At 40.2% G+C, this 20,986-nt stretch overlaps 1 protein-coding gene across 1 annotated transcript in view; it reads right to left on the reverse strand.

Annotated features, from left to right (window-relative positions):
- The window catches only part of ITPK1 (inositol-tetrakisphosphate 1-kinase), a 290,317-nt gene that overhangs the window by 39,691 nt on the left and 229,640 nt on the right, over positions 1 to 20,986 (reverse strand).

Raw genomic sequence — 20,986 nt, forward strand, 5'->3', positions numbered from 1 at the left:
GATCACGAAGAGTCAGATACAACTAAAAATGACTGAACATTCTCCAAACTGTCTGCAGCAAATCTAATTCAAGCTGCCAGCATCTTGTTTTCCTTACAAAGGCACATTAAACGCTCAATATGATACACTACTGATAGTTTTTACATTTTAAAATAATATTTTACTGTATTTAAAAATATAAAAATTGTTCTTAGCTCCTAGCCTGACCCCAGATCTAGTCCAGTTCACCAAAAGATAAAAGACCCATCCCATATTTACATTCAGGTTTATTTGTGGCTATAACTGTGAAGTTGGCATAAAAAACATTCAGGGACTTACTGTCTTTGCTGTGATTATCTACTAAGGAGAGGAAAAATATCTGCAATGTTCAACTCAAACCTGAGGGCATTTTTGAAAGGATAGACTTTGTCACACTCCCTTACTCAAGAAACTCCAGTGAGTCACTATTACCTCTAGGATCAAACACAGAATCTTCTCCTTCGTGTGGAGTTCAAAGTGCTTCATAACCTCCCTCCATCCTCTTTCCAGTTTTCTCACACCTTCCTCCCACCACACACTCTTTGATCCAGTGAATTGGCCTTCCTTGCATTTCCTCTAGCAGCAAATCTTTCACTTCCTGGCATCTTCATTCTCAGTCTGGCTTCCTTAAGTTCCAACTAAAGTCCTACCTTCTATAGGAAGCCTTTCTCAACTCTTCTTCCATTCTAAGGTCTTCCCTCTGTTAAGATGGTCTATTTATCCTGTACATAGCTTGTCTGTTCATATTTGTTTGCTTGTTTTCTCCCTCATTAGGCTGTGAAGTCCTTGGAGGCAGGGCAGGAACTGTCTTTGGCCTCTTTTTGTATCCCCTGTGCTTAGTTCCTAGTACATAATAGGTACTTAATAAATGTTTATTGAAATGAACTGAATTCTCTGATGATAACATTGGCTGTGATCATCCTGGGACTTCCAGAAGACCACTCTTTCAGGGACAGTTAAGTCGAGTTTTGAAGTTAGAACATTCACATAAATGTGAGCTGTATCAAATATCATTGGCATTCTACATTTGATTAAATGTACTTGATATTTTGTGTCATCAGAATCTCATCTGGAATAGATTAGATATAAAAGAATCAGAAACTTAACTTAGTAATGTCTGATAAACTCCTATACATAAAAATACTTGAAAAAGAACTTCCTTATTTGAACAAGAATTTGTAGGTCAACTGGAAAGCAGTTTGGCAGGAAATAGGTTTAAACTAGTATCACATACCATAAACAACAATAAGTTATCAAATGAATATGACTAAATCAAAAGGCCACACCATGAAAAAAATTTTACCAGAGATTAGGAGGAATTATTTTTCACAACCACAGATAGTTAAGAAAAATTCTTAATCAAAGGACAGAAATGATCATCAAAGACAAAATAAGCAATTTCAAATACATAAAATTTAAAAGCTTCTGTACAAACAAAATCTATTTATCTACAATTAGGAAATTTTCATGTGGGAAAAGTCATTTGTTATGGGGAAAATTGGTTAGTGTGGGAGTCTTTAGGTATTCCTCTTTAAAGAACTGCACCCTCTCACACACAAATCCAATTAGAATAAAATAATATTTTATTTGGGTGCTAGACAAAGGAAACCTTGAGAGGGATCTCGAGGGGAGATAGGTATCTCAGAGAACCACATCTGTGGAACTATCTCCCTGAATAGGAGAAAGGCAAAAACTTTTATAGATGGAAGATGGGGAGACCACCACCTCACAATGGAATGTTCCCTTTGGGGGTGGGAAAAGCTTGAGTGAAGACTTGAATGAGAGGACTTCATAACTATACATTTTGTGGGTGCAAAGAACTGGAAATAAATTATAGTATAGTAATATAATGGAATATTGCTGTGCTTTAAGCAATGATAACTAGGAGGAATTCAGAAGAACCTAAGACTTGTGTGAACTGATGCAGAATGAAGTCATCAGTCCCAGGAAAAGAATCCACATGACTACTACTAAGCCAAATAGTTTGTAACTGTAATGAATAATCTTGGCCCCAAAGACCAGAGGAGTAAATGCATTTCTCTCCTTTCCTGTGGAAAAGTAGAAAATGGGGTTTGGAATGCTGTATTTGCATCTGTGGAGGTTGTTTTCACTCAAGTGAAAAGTCTTTCTTAAAAGGCAAAGTATAATAGGTAAGTGGATGAGTGAAGGTAAAAAGTACAACAGGAAATGAAAAGACATAAAAACATAAGACATAAATAAAAAAGTAAGGTGGAAAAAAGAACAAGACTCTTAGTTGCCATTCTAAAGCACCAAATTTTTCACACTGTGAATGTTTGAGTCCTATACTCTGTCACTGCCATTACCTCTGGGTAATTAGCAATTTCCCAAAGGTGTTCTTGCCAGATGTCAACACTCACTGTGCCTTAATGCAGTTCCTTGCTTTTCTTACAAACCAATAACACACTGAGCTTAAAGCCAAAGTTGCTGATGTTCACAGAGGAAGAGTCTAGAAATGTGAGGGATGGACAAAGTCCAGTGGGAAAACCTCATAGTGTTTGAAAAATTCGAAACTGATATAGTAAATAGGAGCTATATTATTAAAAGAGGCAGGAGCAGTGCTGAGACTAATCTGGGCTTTAGTGTAGGCTATGTACTCCTGGGCACAGTGTGGTACTATAGTGGGACTCCAAGAAACCTAAAGATTCCAATCCCCAAGGAATCCTTAAACTTTCCTGAGGGAAAAACAGCTCTGCCTTCCACCTCAGGAATAAGGTGTGGTAAAGCCTGACCCTGGTACCATAGGATAAGAAAAACCAAGGTCTGTACAATGATATGCAAGATATGGATGGGTGCTGCACATCTTACTGATGCCCCATTATTCCAAAATCCCCTGCCAGTTGTTTGGTCCTTCCCAGTTTTGCATTTCCCTAACAGTTGCTTTGTAATTGCCTCTCCTTTCTTTGTTTTATAAACATACAAAAAGACCAGGACTTCTCTTACCCAGGGACACAGTTTCCCATAGTGATTCTGTCTCCCTGCCATATATTCCTCTATCCTCATAAAATTTTTATTTCACAAGATTCATGATGAGCCTCCAATATGTAGGGGGAGCTAGCCTCCCCCCATTCAGGTTCCAAGTCCCTCAAAAAGTATACTGAAAAAGAGCACTAGACTGAAATTAAAATATTTGGGATTGAGTGATCTTGGGCAAGTGACTTCAACTTTAATAGTACACAGGAAGGGGACAGCTAGATGGCACAGTGGATGGAGCACTGGCCCTGGATTCAGGAGGACCTGAGTTCAAATCTAGTCTCAGACACTTGACAGTTACTAGCTGTGTGACCCTGGGCAAGTCACTTAACCCTCACTGCCCTGCAAAAAGACAAAAAAAAAAAAAAAAAAAAGAAATAGTACACAGGAAGACAGACTAGCAGGCAGGGGCATAGGGCCATCCCCATGGCCTGAAACACATTCCCTCCTTACCTTGGAATCCCTCCTTTCCTTATGCAAAATGGGGTTCTTAGTTACCCTTAGAATTATATTAGTTCACCTTGGGAATCCCATGGGTTGAATTATTTGAAGGAAAAGTCAATCATGTGGGATGTTTCCCTTTTGTTATCACATATATTCCTTTTTTTAAAAACTGTTTTACCTTTAAGCTACGGATGTTTCTGTGGGAAGAACTGTGGTATTTTTAGACACATAAGATTGCCTGGGAACCTAAAGAGCTGGAGGTGCCTAGAAAGACACCAAAATGACAAACTACAGTCTACACAGTTGTGCTGATTTTTCACAAACAGCATTTCCTCCAAGAACCTTCAAGGCCTTTTACAAAGAGGAGGGTAGAGGGGCAGTGGGAGTGACTATGAAGAAGGTGTAGAAGCAGCGAATGAAGCACCACTCAGAATTCAGGGTGTCAAGGAACATAATGCAATGCAGAGAGGAAAGAGCACTACTGGTCTTAGAATCAGAGAGCCTAGGTTTGGAGCTAGGGAAGCCTAAAAGTGCATTAAGACTTTGGGAACACCCTGTATTCACTAGAACTGTGACTGTAAACAAATCTCTTTAGCTCGCTGAGTTTCATTTTTCTTATCTATTACGTTAAAATCCATGCCTCTACTAGAGGGGGTGTTGTAAGCAAGAAGTTTCCTAAAACATAATACCGTTGATAGGAACAGGGAAAGGAACTGGACCTATGACTTCTTTGGTATAAGAAGCAGCCCTTACCAGTGCAAGTCAGTCTACAATTTACAGTCTTAGAGAGTTGTTGTTGTTCTTTGTACTTAATTCATTGGGAGGGGATGTCATGATTGCAGTGAATTGGATATAAGTGAGGGAGGGCTGTGCAAAGTCAAGACTCACTCCTCCAGAGTCATCTGGTCCTGTAAGGGGGGTTTAAAAAAGATCCCCCAGGTTTGTTAAGCCCCATACGGGCCACCAATCTGTAAGGCCAAATTTAATATGGGAAGACTTAATTGGGACTCAGAAAACAACATGGGACCTCTAGGGCCCAAGCCTCCTCTCTTTCACACTGCCCCCTCCCCAACTGTTTCTCCCATACTGACAAGAAATGAGATTTAAAAGCCTCTTCAAAAAACAAAAAAGCAAAAACAGGGTTTATTGATGAGAACAAATTTAGAAATAAGAACAAAGCAGGAAATACGACCTGTGAACTCGCCCACCTGACTCAACTGCTACACATTTAACTCTCTCTAGTCCCCTGTGCGTCTGCATTTAACTCTCTCGTCTGTCTCCTCGTCTGTCTCCTCCTCCTCTTCTCCCCTTCTCTTCTCCACCCCTCCAGAACAAAAAACCCCTTCTCTCACAGGACACCTGGGCCGGCCACCCACATACCCCAAGCTAATTCATTGACACCCCTAGGGATGACACCCAAGGCCTCCTGGGGCACAGAGTTTCCTTGTGCAGCCTTGCTTGGCACCAGGACTTGGGTTTTTCATGCAAACCCCGCTGGGTGGAGGGAGCCAGGGCATGCCCAGAGCAGAGGGAGCTGTGCAGGGTGCACTCAAGGTTTTCTAGTTTTAGCCAAAGATGGGGTCCCCAAATCGCAAACAATTGTTACAGTTCATGGGCAAGACAACTGTAAATGTCCTCAGATGTTTGAGGCAATTGGGGTTAAGTAACTTGCCCAGGGTCAGAAAGCTACTGTCTGATTGAATTTAAACTCAGGTCCTCCTGATTCCAGGGCCAATGCTCTATCCACTGCTTCACTTGGCTGCCCTCTAGCAGTCTTAGAGAGTACTGAGAAGTTATAAGACTTGCCTAGGGCAACAGCCATATTTGTCAGAGGCAGGATTTGAACCCAGGACTTACTGGCTCTGAGGCCAGTTCTCTAGCCCATGCCTAACAGAGTAGGCAGATGCTCAGTAAATGCTCGTTGAGCTAACTCTCTTCTCAATGTTACACTGATTCTGAGTCTATCATTCTTGAGATAGAACTATGGCTTCCGGGATTCATATAACACTTTGGGATCTGGTAAGGAGAATATCTAGTATTTACATTATTTATATTTGTATAACATGAGGACTGAAGTCACTCTTTCTGGGTTCTTCTTTACCTTTAAGAAGCACAACCTCTCCCCCACCCGTTAATTTCTTTCCTCTCTAGAGGAAAGTGCTTTTGTCTCTCTGATGACTGAAAGGATATGCAAAAGTTCATACTATTTCTTTAAAATACCTCCTTTAAAAATAATAAAATAAAAATAAAATAAAATTTCTCCTTTCTCAGGAATGAAGAAAAAAATCAGCATATGAATGATTGCACTGAATCTCATGAAATGACCCATTTTTAAGTTCAAATGTCCTTTGGAAGTCCACAACAACTATATAAGGTAATAGTGCTCTGATAAGAGAGGGCATCTGATATAAATCCAGGGATGGAACATTCCACAGTTATGTAATTTCTATTCCAGCCTCAAGGGAAAGCCCCATTATAGTTGAATGAGTTAAGGAGAACAGCCAGTATCTCTCCCCCTCCCCCATTCCCTGGTCTCATGGCCCTGTGAGAATGCAAAGGAGGCCTATGTTAAATATTAGATGGTGAATAATAAATGGTAGAGCACCAACAAGCTCACGGAAATGGATCAGGGCATTCACAGTCTAAGCACAATCAATACCTGCAGGTTCCAGGGGTAAAATACAGGGAAACATTTTTATGGGCTCATATTCACTCATGAACATTGAAGTGTGGGTGAGTTTGGATCAGAAGGACCAGTCACTCAGGCCAAGGCCTGACAGTAACACTAACAGAGAGCAGAAATATTCTGATGAGAGAGAAGGTCAGAGAGGGACAAACCAAAGAGTGAAGTCAGAAAGGCCAGCCCACAGGGGACAAGGTCTGCAGCATGGAGCCTCTGGGCAGCCAAAGACAAAATCTGTCTACCCTATATACAGTGTTTCTAACACCCAGCTCTCATGAGGACTCAACCACCCTCTACTACAGAATGTTCTCATCATATCATATCTCTTCAATATTTCTGCCCCCACAAAAATATTTCATCCAACCCTGCTGCCATTCCCAGGAACAGGTTATTATCAGATCATTTTACCCTAAGAAGTGAGAGAGGAAGGGACTTATTCCTGTTTATTCTTTCAATTCAACAAAGAGGGGGCATCTAGGTGGTGCAGTGGATAGAGCACTGGCCCTGGAGTCAGGAGGACCTGAGTTCAAATCCAGCCTCAGACACCTAACACTTGCTAGCTGTGTGACCCTGGGCAAGTAACTTAACCCCAATTGCCTCACCACAAAAAAACAAAAACCGCAGTCAATTCAACAAAGAGTTATCAAATGATTAGTACAAGGCACTATGGCAGATACAATGATGAATAATGAACTATGCCTATCTTCAAGTGGTAGACATAACAACTATAAGGTGTCCGTTCTAGTTCTAGTCCAATTTTTAAAATAATAAAAGTTCTAGTCCAATTTTTAAAATAATAATAAATATTTTTATTTAAAGTTTTGAGTTCCAAAATCTATCTATCCCCCATTCTCTCTCTGAGGGGTAAGCGATCAGTTATAGGTTATACGTGTGTAATTATGTAAAACATTACCATTAGTCATTTTGTAGAAGAAAACTTGAAAAAAAGAAAAAAAATTAAAGAAAGTGAAAAATAGCATGCTTCAGTTGTTAAGTCAATATCAGTTCTTTCTTTGGAGGTGGACAGTATGTTTCAACATCAATCCTTTGAGACTGTCTTGGATCATTGTATTGTTGAGAATAGTTAAGTCATTCACAATTCTTCATCAAATAATATTGCTGTTACTGTGCACAACATTCTCCTGGTTCTGCTCACTTCACTATATATCAGTTCATATAAGTCTTTCCAGGCCTTTCTGTAGTCATCAGGTCTTTTTTTTTTTTTTTTTGGGGGGGGGGGGGGTGTGAGGCAATTGGGGTTAAGTGACTTGCCCAGAGTCACACAGCTAGTAAGTGTTACATGTCTGAGGCTGGATTTGAACTCAGGTTCTCCTGAATCCAGGGCTGGTACTTTATCCACTGTGCCACCTAGCTGCCCCCTCCAGGCCTCTCTGAAATCATCCTGCTTGTCATTTCTTATAGCACAGTAATATTTCATCATTATCATATACCACAGTTCATTTAGTCATTTCCCAATTGATGGATATTTCTTTGATTTCCAATTCGTAGTCACCACAAAAAGAACTGCTATAAATTTTGTTGTTGTTGTTGTTGGGTTTTTTGGTTTTGTTTTGTTTTGTTTTTTTGGTACATAGGTCTTTTTCTTTGGGGGATGTCTTTGGGATATAAACCTAGCAGTGGTATTGCTGGATCAAAAGGCATGCACAGTTCTATGGCCCTTTGGCCATAGTTCCAAACTGTTCTCCAGAATGGTTGGATCAATTCACAACTCCACCAACAGTGGATTAGCATTCCAGCTTTCCCACATCCCCTCCAACATCTGATATTTTCCTTTTTTGTTATACTTGCCATTCTGATAAGAGTTGTTTTAATTTGCATTTTTCTGATCAATAGTGATTTAGAGGGGCAGCTAGGTGGCGCAGCGGATAGAGCACCTGCCTTGGATTCAGGAGTACCTGAGTTCAAATCCGGCCTCAGACACTTAGCACTTAATAGATGTGTGACCCTGGGCAAGTCACTTAACCCCAATTGCCTCACTAAAAAACAAAACAAAAAAAAACCCCCAAAAACAAATAGTGATTTAGAGCATTTTTTCATGAGTATAGGTAGCTCTGATTTCTTTGTCTGAAAACTACCTTTTCATGTCCTTTGACCATTGATCAATTGGGGAATGTCTAGTCCAGTTTTAAACTTAAAACTCCACTAAGACTTTTTGGGATACCTTTTGTATCATTCATTGTATTTTATATATAATTAGTGCTATGAGAGATGTATTAACAGAGGAAGAAGAATTCTCTTCCACTCTGGATGATCAGGGGAAAGGTGACAGTCAATGGGGTCTCACTGAAGCATGTTAGTTGTGTTGGTGGGTTTTGGGGGGACAAAGGAGGAGCACAAAGGGTGGAATGTAATCAAAAGCAATGTTTTGAATAAATTTAGATGCATGGGCAGGAAGAATTAGGAAAAAGAATGCCAGATGTGGGAAGATGAATTAAGAACCTATAAAAATAATCTTGGTGAGAAGCAATAAAATCCTGAATTAGGGTGGTGGTAGGGGGAACTTGAGAAGAGATGGATTTTAGAGGTATTACAAAAATAAAACAGATGAAATTTGGACAGAGACTGAGCAATAGTACTAGTAGTGGAACTACTCATAACTCACATTCCTGTAGTAGTTTCCTCACAACAACTCTCTGGGGTAGGCAGCTTAAATATTATTATTTGCAAATAGTAAATATGTACAGATTAAGAAACCAAGGCTCAAAAGAGGTTGTCAAGGTATAGGCAATGAAATAGCAAGCAGATCATGAGGAAGCTGAGAAATAACAAATATGGAACTTAAGCCACAGGAAGAAAAGAGGTAATAGTAGTTTGAAGAAAGAACAACACTGTTGGAAAACTTAAGAATATTTTACAGGAAGAGAGGAAGTGGGTGGAAAGGAACTAAGTGAAGTCACGAGAAGGAGATAATGGAATTTTTAAAAGCCCAACTGAAAGTAGGTAAAGATTATATAAATGATGAGATTTGACTCTGGGCAGGGGAAAGAGCATTCCCATCCCCTCAGAAACAGGAAAAAAAAGAGGGTAGAAAATAGTAAATAGGTAAAGTACAAGATAAATGTTTGAGAAACTGAAAGAATGGAGGGAGTTCCTGTTAGTTGTTTTCCTCCTCTATTAAAAAAGAGACAAGATTATCACCAACTGAAAGGCAGATAAGGAGGTAGAGTTAATGGGGTTTTTGTTGGTTTGTTTTGGTGAAGCAATTGGGGTTAAGTGACTTGCCCAGGGTCACACAGCTAGTGTCAAGTGTCAGAGGCTGGATTTGAACTCAGGTACTCCTGATTCCAGGGCTGGTGCTATATACACTGCACTACCTAGCTGCTCCTGAGTTAATGTTCCAGGAAGAAAAGATCACAAATGGAGTTACTAAAGACATAACTGTCTTCCTGGCCCTTCTAATTCCTATTCTAAGACTCTCTCCAAACTAAATTGTCTCCCTGAACTTTGAAAACTTAAGATTGCTCCTGGGTGCTACCCTATTACAGCATTCAACAACAAGGGGAGATTTCTCACGGAGTTAACAATAGTCATTCTGGAAGGACTCAACACTTGGCACTAAAACGCACCAGAGAAGTCACAGCCCTCTTCTGTTTTTAGCTGCTGCTTGACAATTCCCTGATTTCAATTCCCCTTTCCGGGGCTGTCACATAGTCCCTAGTCCCCAGGGGTTAGGTGGTTTATTATGGCAGGAAACATCCCTATTCCACTGGGTAGTGGGATACAATGTTTTGCTATTAAGATCATGCACAGGAAAAGGTGGGACTAAAATGCCAAAAAGATTTTTAGCTTTAACTCTACTTTAAAAGAAAAAAAGTCATCAAAATAATCATGAAATAAACTTATGACTGCATGTAATAAGTGGCAAGTGGTACCATGTTAGCTATCTTTTGCCACCAGAAATGTGAACCAGAAACCTACCAGGCTTTTCTTTGGCAGCAGCTGGCAGCTTAGGGTGCTGTGCCAACTTTCAAGTTGGGATACGGTATACTGGAAAGAATGATGGATTATTGTTAGAGAACCTCATTGTGCACCCTGGGCTTTGCTAGTTACTACCTGTGTGATCTTGGGCAAGTTACTTAAAACTTTCTGGGCCCCAATGAGAAGCTTGGACTTGATGGACTGGAAAGTATTTTCCAGCTCTAAATCTATGATCCTTTTCAGAAGTTTGGCCTTTGGGGAGCTACCACCACTAAGTAAATGGTGCTGAATGATTAGGCTGCATAGATCAAATGGTTGCATTTACTGACAACCTGAACACCCTAAATAAAGCACCTGAATGAAAAAGAAAAGTTTTTCAACAGTAACAAAGAAATTTTAAAACAGATATATAGGGGCAGCTAGGTGGCACAGTGGATAAATCACCAGCCCTGGATTCAGGAAGACCTGAGTTCAAATCCAGCCTCAGACACTTGACACTTACTAGCTATGTGACCCTGGGCAAGTCACTTAACCCTCATTGCCTGGGGTGGAAAAACACACCAAAAAACCCACAACAAAACCAGATATATAAATGTATGTGTGTATGTATACCATGCATTTATAGATAGACAGAGTGTGTATCTATATGTGTATCTATATGTGTGTGTATATATATACATATATATATATAAATAAATAATATGGATATGTATATGTGTAAACCAGTGAGAGATTCCTTTAAATAACTCTTCTTCATAAAGTATACCTATATACTAGCAAGAAAAAGACTATTTGTAATTATGTTTTTTCTTGAAAAATGATTCTACTCAGGGGTAGCTAGGTGGTACAGTGGATAAAGCACTGGCCCTGGATTCAGGAGAACCTGAGTTCAAATCTGGCCTCAGACACTTGACACTTACTAGCTGTGGGACCCTGGGCAAGTCACTTAACCCTCATTGACCACACCACCACCACCACCACCACCCCCCCACACACACACACACAAAAGGAAAAAAGGAAAAATGATTCCACTTAAGCCAGATAGAGGTGTTTCAATATTTCAAGGCTCCATGATTTCCAGATATACGTACTTCTTTCACAACTGCAAATCACTATTCTTCTTTGCCTTGTAATCTGTATTGTACCCACAACTATAGCTACACATTATCTATAGTGTAAGCTCCTCAAGAGTAGGGACTTTGTCGACTTTCACAAGAACAGCTGGAGTCTAAATGCAGATCAATGCATACTTTAAAAAAAAAAAAAAACTTTATTTTGGGGGATGAGGGGAGTGGGAGGGTAGGTATTTTCTTTTACAACATGGCTAACATGGAAATACATTTTATAAGACTGCACATGGGGGGCGGCTAGGTGGCGCAGTGGATTAAGCACCGGCCCTGGATTCAGGAGTACCTGAGTTCAAATCCGGCCTCAGACACTTGACACTTACTAGCTGTGTGACCCTAGGCAAGTCACTTAACCCCCATAGCCCCGCAAAAAAACAAACAAAACAAACAAAAAAAAGACTGCACATGTATAATCTGTACCAAAGTGCTTTGCCTTCTCAAGAAGGGGTGTGAAGAAGGTGGGAGAGAATATGGAACATTTTTTTTTCTTTTTAAATTAAAATTTGTTTTTACATGTAATTGGAAAAAAATTACATTTAAAAAAAAATAAGGGGGCAGCTCGATGGCACAGTGGATAAAGCACCAGCCCTGGATTCAGGAGGACCTGAGTTCAAATCCAGCCTCAGACACTTAACAAGTGTGACCCTGGGCACGTCACTTAACCCCAATTGCCTCACCCCCCCCAAAAAAAGTAATGACTTTTCACTGTTTCCTGCTTTAAAGGACATGCAATAAGATCACATTTTAATGAAGGAGATAACAATACACATAAAATGTATACCGCATAAATAAGAAGCTAATACAAATATATAAAGTAATTAAAAGTAATTTAGGAGGGAGGGCTACCTTCTTTTGGGGGGAGGGGGATGGGGCAATGAGGATTAGTGACTTGCCCAGGGTCACACAGCTAGTGTCAAGTGTCTGAGGCTGGATTTGAACTCAGGTCCTCCTGAATCCAGGGCCGATGCTTTATCTACTGTGCCACCTAGCTGCCCTTGGGCTACCTTCTAATGAAGAAGTTCTCTGAAATTACCTAGGTTGGCCATCACACCACAGACATACACAGTCTAGTGTTGGGCCCATATTCAAAATGCTTTCAACTTGGTAGTAGGTCCTACTAAAGCTTGACTTTCTCTGACACAGCCTCTAAGAACTCAGGGTCACTTATATACCATGGCTTTGGAGGTGGGTTTAAGTGGAGAAGTACATGAAACTATACTAAACGGGACTACTTGTTTTAAACTCCCCAATTAATACTATCTATCCAGTGAAAGGCGATATATTTTTTGTGGAAATAACACAAAGGAATCCAAAGAGTTTGGATACTAGCCCTGGATGTCACTGTCAATAGCAGGCCCCAACTAGTTAGGTGTCAGGCTGGGCAAGTCATTTCCCCATCGACACTCCCTGTTCCTTCACTTGAAAAATGAAAAGGTAAAAGTAGATGATCTCTAAGGCTCCACCCCACATTCTATAGTCTATGTCCTAATCTTCAGAGTTTCCTTCCAGTTTCAACACTAACATTCTATATCCTAAGGCTCTTTCAAACCCAGAAATTCTATGATTTCATAATCGAAGAGCACTCAAATCAATTTCAAAGTGTACAGGAATAGCTAATGGAATTTATAAAGGAAAAAGACTAGTAAGTCAGTCCAACCATGGTGCAAACCACCTTTCTCCGTCCTTGGTAACCTTTTATGGACTCCTAGTTTCTAGAAAGAGAGACTCTGTTTACATGTTTTCCTTGTATGCTTGCAGGACAGGACAGGACAGGACAGGACAGGACAGGAAAGGACAGGACAGGACAGGACAGGACAGGACAGGACAGGACAGGACAGGACAGGACAGGACAGGACAGGACAGGACAGGACAGGACAGGACAGGACAGGACAGGACAGGACAGGACAGGACAGGAAAGGAAAGGAAAGGAAAGGAAAGGAAAGGAAAGGAAAGGAAAGGAAAGGAAAGGAAAGGAAAGGAAAGGAAAGGAAAGGAAAGGAAAAGGAAAAGGAAAAGGAAAAGGAAAAAGAAAAAGAAAAAGAAAAAGAAAAAGAAAAAGAAAAAAGAAAAAAGAAATCTACATTCAGAGCTCTGCTTTTTTCTGAGAGGGCACACAGCTCTGGAGAAGAAAGAAAGTTCCATTCACTAGACTATCTCTGTTCTATTGTTTCTTTCCAAGAATAAGGGCTGTAGAAGCTGAGAAAGAAGTATCCACTGTTGTCTGTTCTTGGGTTAGCAATGAAACACTGATTTTTTTTTTAATCCATTAATTTAATTTTATTAAATATCCATTCAATGAATTTTCTGCTTAGTGGCCCGTTTTTTCCAAGCTTACAGGTCCTAGAGAAACAAGGCAGGTCTAATTTTGTAGAGAAGTCTAGAAAGAGACTCATGAAATCTGCTGAGATTTACCCTACACCAAAACTGGCCATCTGAAACATTTCTGCATTTTCTAGGCAATTACATAACAAATATTAAATGTTTCACATTTCTGTAGCACTTTTAAGATTTGCAAAATATTATTCTCTCAACCACTCCATGAGGTAGGAATCCTAAATAATATTACTCCCATTTTAAAGATGAGAAAACTGAGGCAAAGAGAAGTTCAATGACTTATCCACAGTCACACATTAAGTTATAAGAGTTAGAATTTAAATTCAAGTCTTAAGATTCCAAGGAGTATTCTTTCCATCGAAACACAATCACAACTCAAGGCTGATGAAACCAAGTGGTCAAACGTGGGAGGGACATTACTTGGCAAGACCATTTATCCAATCACCTTTGTGCCACACATCCATAAGAGGTTAAAGGAAGAGAACCAAGCAGGGAAAATTGAAGGAAATCATCTGTACAAGTCACACTTAGATCTACCAGGCATCCTAGCGACATAAAAGAGAATAAGAAAGATAAAATAATATTCACCCTGATCAATAACTTTTACCCCTCATTCTGTGTTACTTCTCAAGTCCAGTCAATTACCAAGACCTACTAATTCCATCTCTCTAAAAGCTATCCTATCCTTTTAAACTCACTTTGATCAGAGAGGAGAAATTTAACAGTTACTATTTTTTTTATTGAAACCTTTGGATTTTACATCATCTTTTGTCCAAATACACCTCCTATCCTACTTCCAAATATCATACACTACCACCCCCACCCACCCCCACCCCCCCCACCCCCCCAAATCCTCCCATTCTGTACCCAGTGAGGCATAACTATATCAGATGACTTGCTGTCTTGGGGAAGGGGGAGGGAGAAAAATTTGAAACTAATCTTATAAAAACAAATGCTGAAAACCATCTCTAAATGTAACTGGAAAATAATAAAACATTTATATGGGGTTAAAAAAAAAAAAGATGTGTACTGAGCAGTAAGAAATGATGTTTACAGAGAAGAATGGGAAGACTTGCATGTATTAATACAAAGTGAAGAGAGCTGAACCTGGAAAACAGTACACAGCTATGCTAGGCTGTGAGGATACAAGTACAAAAATATGTAATAACTACCTTTAGGGGTCAGGCAGCCAGATGAAGGAATTTGAACTTGACTGAAAGGAGGTAGTCAGGAAACAGTGAAGGGTCTGTGCAAAGTGATGTGGCCAAATATATGCACATGGGAAGACAAATACATATTAGGCAGTGTCTGGAAGATGATTTGCATTGGCAGAGATAGTGGAGTCAGAAGACCTTTAAGGTGACTTGAAATATTCCAGACATGTGTTAGTGAGGTCCATTACTAAGATGGGCTCAGTAAGCCTGGAAGTTAGAGAATGAAGAAGACATACTTTCTTTCTCCCTCACCCTTTTAGAGATAGGGCACCGTGTGGAATATTGCATATATGTTGTGCTTCATAATTGCTAAGTGGGTTACTTTTGCTGAACTGCTTTTTACCTTTTCTTTTAAAATAGCTGTATGTGCCAGGGAAGGTAGCTAGAGTATCTAATTGATCAGGGTTACCTTGCTGATCAATTATGATGTTTGAGGAAATGGTATTTTATCAGCTGAGAAGCCTGGAGGCAGGTTGATTCAATGCATGGGCATCTAACATTTTGAGGTCAGTCATTTATAGAAATCCAAGATGGCCCGTAAGATTTTTTCATTGTTTTAAATTCTTGTATCCTGTTGATTAAGTTGTGCAGCAGCAGGAAAGGAAAGCTAATTGGCATATTCATGAAAAAATGAGCTTCCTTTTCCTGCCAAACACAGAATGGTCCATTTCCAAGAGTTAAATGGGGGAAGGAGAGGGAGGGAGGAGAGAAAGAATTCTGACCAGAGATTCCACTGGGAAAGAGTCAAACATTTAGTGGATCAACTTTAATGACTACAATGGGACCAAACTCTTTAGGACATGAAATATAACCTAGGAGCCTACCAACAACTTTATTAAATTCAGGCCCCATGACCAACTGCAGCAAAAGAGCACACACAGTTTGAGAGAAGCTATTTCTTTTTTTTTTTTTTTTTGCGGGGCAATGGGGGTTAAGTGACTTGCCCAGGGTCACACAGCTAGTTAAGTGTCAAGTGTCTGAGGCCGGATTTGAACTCAGGTACTCCTGAATCCAGGGTCGGTGCTTTATCCACTGCACCACCTAGCCGCCCCCGAGAGAAGCTATTTCTTGCTGGAACCACTATGCCTGGGAATCTTCCCCATTCTTCCCCAGGGCCACCTCCTCTAAACCACTGTTGTACAGTCTCCCCCTCCCCGCCCCCACCCCCCAATCCCAACTACTATTTTTTCCTCTTCTCAAATACAGCGTATATTCACTAAAACTTGAGATTTTTATTCTGGTCTGCACCTCCTGCCCTGGGGCAGGTGACCTAGTGATGTGGCAATAACATTTTTAGGCCAACCTAAACCCACACCTCTCCTGGCTCCCTAGACACCTTCAATATATGCTGCACCACTGTCCACCTTTTCATCTGGGAACAATAACAAATTGAACACTACCATATTCCTGGAAAGAATGGGTGACTCCACTGCTCTATCACTCTATCCATCATGTCTTCCTGTTTCTTGAACTGGTCACCACTCCCATTATACTCTAAGCATTGCAGGGATTGTCTTGTTTTTCATATTTTTATCCTAGCTCTTGTACACTGTCTGGTAAATGCTGAATAAATGCATTCGATCATTCATTCATGGCACCTATGAAAGAAATTCTTAGAAGACTAGTTCAAAAGTAGAGGAAAGGGGAAGCTAGGTGGCACAGTGGATAGAGCATTAGCCCTGGAGTCAGGAGTACCTGAGTTCAAATCCGGCCTCAGACACTTAACACTTACTAGCTGTGTGACCTTGGGCAAGTCACTTAACCCCAACTGCCTCACTTAAAAAAAAAAAGTGGAGGAAAGCTAGGAGCAACTAAGGATGGGGCACTCCAAAAAGGTTGGCAATGAGTGAGGCTACCAAACAGGCACAAATAAACAGGAAAGAGGGAAGGATACAAGAATTTCAGACCCTAAAAACAAGTTCTTCATTCTTTTCCCTTTTTCAATTTCTTTATTTTCCTATCTTCCATACCACAAATTTGTTGGTTGCATGGGTGTTGTGTACAGCCATTAAGAAAATAGTACCTTACACTTGTGAAGCACTTTCTTCATCAACGTATTCTTCCTCCTCCCTGGCATTTACCTTTAATGTGAGCTTCACAACAACTGCCTAAAATGGGTGCTATTATTTATCCTTATTTAACAGATGAGGAAATTGAGGCTGAGAAGTTGTGACGTATAATAAGAATTATTATTAGTTCAACTTTACAATCCAATTAGTTTCACAAATGTTGGAGACTAAAAGGAAAAGAATACACAATCGGCATTATTGGCATATGTACCTAATAATGCTAAATGCTCTCTAGGCTACAAAGAAGTATTATATTCAAGATGGAATCTGACATCAATTTAGATGAAATTTGGTTCAAATTTATAGTCATGAGGCTTAAAAATTAATCCAGGCACATCCCCAGTTCACTATCCCCACTTTTTCCCAAACATCTATGTATACCCATAATCATAATTAAAAAGCATATTACTATTGGCCTAACAGGCTATTTCTAGTCGTGGAATTATGAGGTTTAGAGCAGGAAACTCAGAAATCATCTAATCATCATTTACAGATGAAGAAACCAAGGCCAAGAAACATGAAAGCTTTGCCCTAAGTCACAAATGAAGATAACGGTAAAGCAGGTCCCCTCTTCTCCTAACTCGCAGAATCATATGGTTGTATCTAGAAGAGACCAAATCCCTCATTTTACAGATATGGAAACTGAGGTTCAAATATCCAGGGAGTAAAAGGCAAAAGCAGAATTAGAATGTCTATCCTCTGACAACTGAAACGATTGGAATGAAGCCACCTGCTGGAGACTTACTGTAGAAGTTCCACCCATGAAGCGAAGATCTTTGAGGGCAAGACCAGGAGTCTTTTCTTTGGCGTCAGGAAGTGACGCGGGCTAGTGGGAGGAGGAAGGAAGAGACTGGCGCTCGGTCTGACTCACTTTCCTGAGGACGCTGGTGGAGAGGGGAGCTAGAAATGTGCTCTCCCTTTAATAGATAGGAATCTAGGCCTTTTCTTCTCTCTTTACCAAACTCTTATTCTCCTTAATAAATGCTTAAAAGTCTAACTCTTGCTAAAGCTTATAATTTATTGGCGACCACTCATTAGATATTTTAGACAGTTTAGCTTAGAATTTTAGCCCTTAACACTTCCAAATCTTTCTTTCCAATCTTTCCAGCAAACCACAATGATACCCCAATGATTCTATTTAACACATAATATCCTCTTTTACACAAGGAGATATACCTCCATTGCCCCAGTCCCTCATAGTAGCTTATTTTCCTGATTCTTGGAGTTCTGGGGCAGAGCCAAGATGGTGGAGGAAAGGCAGTGAGCTCTAGAACTCATGATAATAATAAGAATTGCTCCCCAAAAACCTCAAAATAATGCCATTCTTGGAGTAGCAAAATCCACAGAAGAACATGCTGAGATAATTTTTCCAACCAAAGACGGCTTAGAGGGTCGGAAGGAGGGAGCTGCTGTGCCAAGACAGGAGTGGAGTCCAACCCCACAGTCACGCTGACACAGATCCAGTCCCAGGAAGGCTGAGCCTCAGGAGGAGACACCCCCCCCCCAAGCCTCTGAATCAGCTGCAGCGCCAATGTCGTCTGGAACTAAGCTCATGGTCTGGTGAGAGGGCTGAGCCCTTGGCAGGGAGGAGATTGCAGGGGTCTCTGCTGGTGCTGAGGTGGAACTTGGGTTTTTCATCCATGCTGGGAACAACCAAGAAGCAGGCTTGAATAGCAGTGGCAAAGGTTGGGGAAGGGCACAGGCTCTTTGGTGCTAACAACCTGATTCCTGTTCTTGGCCCATGGCATACATGTATAACTCAGCCAGCTAAGATCACGTAGGCTGATCCATGGCCATGAGCTAATACAGTTAAGCTATGAAGAACAGGAGTCATATCAACAATTTGAAGCTCCTGAGAAGAATGCTCTGATCAAGCTAAACATTTCTTGTTTTTTTGCCATATTCTAAGCAGGAGCTTCCTGAGAGTTGAGACTTGGAGGTGCCTCTGCCCCTTTGTGATCATAACCAAATTATTTTGATTAGGACAGTTTTTGTATTACATAGAGTCAGGAGACAGGGGCAATCTGGATGAGGTTAAAAGATGACCACAATTACCAAAAATACTCATTTTTTGGTTCATAGTTTATAAATCAAATTAATTACTTAAATACTATCAAAATAACCTTCTTAATGCATAAATCAGACCATGTCACTCCCTTGCTCAAAAACCTTCCAAAGTTCTGTACTGACTTCAAGAGGGAATAAGAATTTTTTACAAATCTATTATGTGGGGCAGCTAAGTGGCGCAATGGATAGAGCACGGACCCTGGATTCAGGAGTACCTGAGTTCAAATCCAGCCTCAGACACTCAATACTTACTAGCTATGTGACCCTGGGCAAGTCACTAAAACAAAACAAAACAAAACAAAACAAAACAAAACAAAACAAAACAAAACAAAACAAAACAAAACAAAACAAAACAAAACAAAACGCAAAGCTATTATGTACCAAGTACTTTTAGGTACTTTACAATATTATTCCATTTGATCATCACAACTCTGTGACATAAAATTTAACCTGGTATTCAAGGACTTCTGGTTTTTTGAAAATATCCATATATGCCTCTGCTGACAACCCACTTTCTCTTCAACTCCTTACAATCTGGCTTCTGCTTCCAACTAATCTAATTAAATTTCTCTTCTCTTAAAATTACCAAAGACTTCCTAATGGCCAAACAGTCTAGGTTTTATTTCTTATCTTCCTTGAAATCTCTGAAGCCAGTGATAGTGTTTAAAATCCCCTCCAACTGAATGCCCTTTGTTCATTTTGTTTTAAGAGACACTACAGATTAGCCTTATTTTTATCTTATGCCTGTTGTCTTTGCTGGCTCCATAATACTTTCAGAATGGGGGTGGGGGTGGGGGTGGGTGGGAAGAAGAAGAGTGGCAGGCTTAACCTATCCTAAAGTCCTGCCCTTGCCTCTTTTATCTCTGCAATACCATTCACTCCCATAGTTTAAACAACTGCCTCTACTCCTTTCTGATCCTAAGATCTATGATCTCCAATAACTTACAGGACATCTCCACCTAGATATTTAACTGGCACCTTGAGTCTCAATGCATCCTTAAAGACTACAGTTTTTGAGTTGATTCTTTAGGATGCTCTAAGTATATCATCATATAATCTGCAAAGAGTGAAAGTTTTGTTTCCTCCTTGCCTATTCTAATTCCTTTAATTCCTTTTTTCTTCTCTTATTGCTATAGCTAACATTTCTAGTACAATATTAAATAATAGAGGTGATAATGGATATCCCTGTTTTACCCCTGATCTTATTGGGAAGGCCTCTAGCTTATCCCCGTTACATATAATGTTTGCTGATGGTTTTAGGTAGATACTGCTTATTATTTTAAGGAAAGTTCCACCTATTCCTATGCTCTCTAGTGGTTGGTTGGTTGGTTGGTTGATTGGTTGGTTTTTTGTTTTGGCAGTGAAGGTTAGGTGACTTGCCCAAGGTCACACAGCTAGTAAGTGTCAAGTGTCTGAGGCCGGATTTGAACTCAGGTTCTCCTGAATCCAGGGTCGCTGCTTTATCTACTGCACCACCTAGCTGCCCCCCAAAGTTTGCAATTCTTTCCAAAACTTCCTATTCTTTGACTCCTTCACATTCACTCAGAATGGAAGAAAATTAATCTCAGTCACACACAAAGGGAATAGCAGGACTGAAACATGACCTAGCATCACGTCGCACTCTGCCCATGAATAAGCCTCAATCTCTGAGTATTTCCTCATCAATAAAGCATGGATATAATCATACTTATATTACTATGATTACAATGACAGAGTCGACTCCTTCTCTACAAGCTATCCTCTTTAAGCTTCCAAGAGCAATAAAAGAAAACTGATTTGCCCAGAGTTACAGTCAGTATGTGTCAGAGGCAACACTTGAACTCAGGTCTTCCTGATTCAAAGGCCCGCTCTCTAACTAAAAAGAAGTATTAAGGAACAAGCTCTAGAGTATTCCTCAGCTTTGTTGGCAGAGCTATGTGAGCTGCATGTGACCTTGGAAATTATCCAGATCTTTCACATTACAGACAAAGAAACTAAGGCCAATGACTTGCCCCTGTCAGATTCCTGAAGTGCCACCATCCCAAAACAATCCTTTGAAATGCAGCTCTTGGCTTATAGGACTGACAGAATCCAAGAAAAGGAGCTGCACTCTTCATTGCC

The sequence above is a fragment of the Dromiciops gliroides genome, chromosome 2 (assembly GCF_019393635.1).
Source record: "Dromiciops gliroides isolate mDroGli1 chromosome 2, mDroGli1.pri, whole genome shotgun sequence".
In the NCBI taxonomy this organism is placed as follows: Eukaryota; Metazoa; Chordata; class Mammalia; order Microbiotheria; family Microbiotheriidae; genus Dromiciops; species Dromiciops gliroides.